Raw genomic sequence first — 4,731 nt, 5'->3', positions numbered from 1 at the left:
AAAAAAAAAAAAAGGAAGCAAAGGGGAGTCAGTGAAAAATAAGTAAAATACACAATGGTTAGATGATGCTGAGTGCAATGAAACAAAATAATTCAGAGACGGAGCACATGGAGGCTTCCACATGGGTGGAAGCTGTCATACTGACTAGGGCATTGGGGAAGCCTTCACTGCAATGACATTTGAGTTAAATCCTGAGCAGGTGAGGAGCATCTGGGGATGAGTATTCTCGGCCAAAAATATAGTAAATAAAGAACCATTGATGTGGGAGTGGGCTTGGCCTGATTTAGAAAAAGCACAAAGGCCACTGTGCTTGGAGCAGAGCAAGCAAGGGAAAGAGAAGCATAAGATGGGGTCAGAGAGTAGCAATGGAAGCCTTGAGGTTGTGGCATGAGTGAGGTGGGGCATGTTGGAGGATACTGAGCAGAAAGGGGTATGGGCTCACGCATGTTTAAACAGCATCCTGTGTCCTGAAGAGAAGGGTAAATGTAGGGGGACCAGTGAGGAGGCTCCTGCCACAGTCCAGGCAAGGTGCTATAGTGGCTCGGGCCAGCATGGTTGTCCTTATTAGACTCGAGTGACTTGAGATCTGGGACTAGATCCCATTTATGTTTTAACCTCCAGCCTCCAGCACAGTGCCCCACACACAACACAATAGGTGCTCAAAGGCACTGAATAAACAAATAAGGCAAGTTGTCTCAGCAAGAAGCTACAGCTTCTGAAGTCAGCACTGTTTGTTTTTCTAGGGCCATGTCTTAGTCTGTTTTGTGTTGCTATAAAAGAATGTCTGAGACTGAGTAATTTATAAAGAAAAGAAGTTTACCTGGCTCTTGGTTCTGCAGGCTGAGAAGTGCTAGGGCATGGCGCTGGCTTTCCGCAAGGGATTTCATGCTGCATTACAACCTAGCGAACAACAGTAAGGAGAAGCAGACAGGTGGAAGAGGGGGAAACCTGAGGGATGTCCTGGCTTTGTAACAACACACTCTTGAGGAACTAATCTATTTCTGGGAGAACTAATCCAGTCTTGAGAGAGTGAGAACTCACTCACTAACATGAGAACAGCACCAAGCCATTCATAAGGGATCCACCCCCGTGGCCCAAATACCTTCCACTAGCCCCCAACTCCCGATGTTGCCATGGTGGCGATAAAATCTCAACATAAGCTTTGGTGGGGACAAATGAACCATATCCAAACTATTGCAGGAGAGATTTTGCAACATTTTGTTTCCAGTGGGTAAGCTTCATCTTCTGTGCTTTCTAACTGAATGGCCCTTAGGCCACATTCTGAGGACAGCGTGGGTGTTTGCATGAGGGCCAACACAACCAAAACTTGATTGTGAAATTGTTTTTCTTTAAATTACCTTTGGACATAGGAAACGTGTTTCAAAAAATAAGTAAAAACCACCCATTCTCCAAGGCGGGCTGCCTTAGGCAACTGAGTGCCTCAAGACCCCAGGTGCATCCTAGAATGCAGTCCAAACCTGTGTGAAACCCAAATCACATCTTTGATAGTCAATGTCTGTCTTTCTGGTTCTAATTTAAAGATAAAAAAATACCTGTAATCCCAGCACTTTGGGAGGCTGAGGTGGGCAGATCACTTGAGACCAGGAGTTTGAGACCAGCCTAGCTAACATGATGAAACCCCATCTCTACTAAAAATACAGAAAATCTAGCCGGGCATGGTGGTGCACGCTTGTAGTCTCAGCTACTTGGGAGGCTGAGGCAGGAGAATCGCTTGAACCCAAGAGGTGGGGCTGTAGTGAGCTGAGATCCCACGACTGCACTCCAGCCTGGGAGACAAAGCAAGACTCCATCTCAAAAAATTAAAGACTAAAAATCTTCATTAAAAAAATCAAAATCAACATTTGGATAAGGTAATTTGAGAAGGATTTATTAGCATGTGAATTTATTTACTTATTTATTTATTTTTAAGAAAGAGAAATGTACAGAGAGATGGGGGGTGGTCAGGTAGCAGTTCTTTAAACTCTCTGTAAAGCTTAATGATTATATGATTTCTCAGAGTTGCTGTAGGGCTTCGGTGAGATAATATCCCTAAAATGCCTTGCACTAAGCCTACCATAGAGTGACACTCAAGAAATGTTAGTCCCAGCGTTTTCCCTTAACAATTGTCTTTTCCCCTAACAATTCTCTCAGCTGTTTGCCAGGGATCTGAATGTCGTGGGTCCACCAGGTTTCTCAGTCTGACAAGATCACTTTTCTCATCTGGTAACCTCAAGGCTGCAAGATGAGTTTTACGGGCCCTTTCCTCCATAATGCAATATCGATTTTTACATGATTTTTGATACAACTTTAAATTATTCAACATTGTATTTAATTTTTATTTTAGACAAAGTCTAAATTTTCCTAGACCTTGGAAATTTCATTATTTTAGATGTGAGCAATAATGGAATTTTTTTAACCCCAAAAGTTTGGTTTTTTCCTTCTTGATTTTAAAATAAACTCACACATGTTTGTGGGTCCCTAAGAGTACCATGAACCCTAGGCACTGTGCCTAATGAGAAATGATGGAAAGAGAAACAAAAATGTGAAGAACAAAGTCCAACAACTCAAAGCTGCTCAAGGAAGGGATATTGCTTCTATGGGAGGGTTTACTCGTCCCTCAAATGGGTTTTCCTGGCTCTTTGACTCTTCAATCCCTTCCAGAGGACAATAATAAAATTTGTTCTATGAAACTAAAGGAAAACCATAAACGGTCGGTGACTGGGTTGGTGGACATTAGCTAATGTGAAACAGAGCACAGGACTTGTCTAACAAGGAATTTACACATTCCCATCCACACACACCTTGGCCTGGTGTGGGTTCTGCCTGGGGCCATGGATAATGAATGCCTGCACAGCCTCTCCGGACTCTCAAGGGAACCGCTTGCACCCAAAACCTAACCTCAAGGACCTCCAGGCAGATCAGGAGAGCAGGTCATTCACCACTCACAGGACAAAAGGAACTGATTCAGCCTGCTTTTGGGGGCAGGGAATTGATTCCTGGACAATTAAGGAGTGTTTAAAAGAGATTGGCTGCTGGTGGGACCACTCCAGTCACTTTCCAGGCAAGACAGGGCTACCTTCAGCATCTCTAGTGAAAGTGGTGAATTAGCACTTCAAGGGTGAGATGGCATGGACAGAAGCTTCTGGGACTGAGTTCACCATTGGAGGCTTCTTTCCAGCTTCCTGAAGGTCTCTGGAGGTCTCTTTTTACCTGGGAGGATGATCCCTGGCGGCTCCCTGCTGACATTCTTCAAAACTAGGCTATTTCCCCAGTGTCCTGCAGATAGAACAGAAGAGGAAATGATGAAAGTAGGTTGCTCTATTATTAACTCATCTTTTAATTTCAGTTCCTTTGTTTTAGTATCAGTTTCTTGATGCTAGGCATGACACCCATTCATTCACTCATTTATTCATTCAACAAATGTTTATCAATAACCTATGACATTCTAGGCACTATTCTAGACATTTGGAATACAGCAGTGAATGAAATAAAGATCCCTACCAGTGTGAAGCAAACATTCTAGAGGGGAAAAAAGGCAAGAAACTATAACACAACAGCACAGTTGATTGTCTGTAAGATGGCAGTGATACAAGATGCACTGTTAGTCTATGTGCCACTAAAGAAAGAAAGAATGCTGCTAATAAATTGTTGCCATTATAGAATGCATCTTGATTTTATGTATGTTAAAATGTGAAACTTAGAATTGATTACATATGATAAACTATAGTATATTAAAAGGTGGCTATGAAAAAAAGTGAAGCAGGGAGGGGAGTGGTGATATTGAACGAAGGCTTGAAAGAAATGGGGCTATTAAATTAATGGCAACTATTTTTGCAAAACTGCTTTATTGAGATGTGTAATTTATATATAATAAAACTCATCCTTTTAAGTGTATAATCCAATACATTTTAGTAAGGTTACAGAGTTATGCAAACATGATCTAGATTACCATGATCTAGATTTATAATATTTCTTTCTTTTTTTTTAAAGAACAAGTAACATGAGATCCACCTCTTAAAAATTTTTAAGCGTACGGTACAGTGTTGTTAACCAGAGGCACAATTTTGTATAGCAGATCTCCAGAACTTAATCATCTTGCATAACTAAAACTTCATACGCCTTGAATAATAACTTTCCATTTAACCTGCCCCATATGCTAGCAACCACCATTCTACTCTGTTTCTATGTGTTTGACCTTAGATACATTTAGATCCTTATGTAAGTGAAATTATGCAGTGTTTGTCCTTTTGTGACTGGCTTATTTCACTTCGCATAATGTCTTCCAGGCTCTTCCAAGTTGTAGCATATGGTAGAATATTTTTAAAGCTGAATAATATTCTACTGCGTGTACAGTATGCCACATTTTCTTTATCCTTTCATCCAGCAATGAACATTTAGATGATTTCCACTTCTTGGCTACTGTGAATAATGCTACAATTAACATGGTAGTGCAAATATCTCTTTGAGGTCCTGATTTCAAATCTTTTGGATAAATCCCCCAAATGGGATTGTTAGATCATACAGTATTTCTATTTTTAATTTTTTCATGAACCTCCATACTGTTTTCTATAGCAGTTGCACCATCTTACATTCCTACCAGCAGTGTGCCAGGATTTCAGTTTCTCAACAGCCTAGCCAACACTTATCTTTGTTTTTGTTCTATATATATATATATATATATACACACACACTAGATATCCTAACAGCTGTGAGATGATATCTCATTGTAGT

The 4,731-nt window shown here is 40.8% G+C and overlaps 1 long non-coding RNA gene across 1 annotated transcript in view; it reads left to right on the top strand.

Annotated features, from left to right (window-relative positions):
• The first annotated feature begins 3,040 nt into the window (after positions 1–3,040).
• Positions 3,041–4,731, top strand: part of LOC105529387 — a 35,344-nt gene continuing 33,653 nt past the window's right edge. Inside the window, exon 1 of the long non-coding RNA XR_001004503.1 lies at positions 3,041–3,308. This is a non-coding gene — a long non-coding RNA (uncharacterized LOC105529387). The remainder of the gene's footprint in view (positions 3,309–4,731) is intronic.

This window comes from Mandrillus leucophaeus, unplaced genomic scaffold, assembly GCF_000951045.1.
Source record: "Mandrillus leucophaeus isolate KB7577 unplaced genomic scaffold, Mleu.le_1.0 Scaffold762, whole genome shotgun sequence".
NCBI lineage: Eukaryota > Metazoa > Chordata > Mammalia > Primates > Cercopithecidae > Mandrillus > Mandrillus leucophaeus.
The sequence above is the reverse complement of the archived record's forward strand: the minus strand, read 5'-3'. Positions and strand labels throughout refer to the sequence as shown.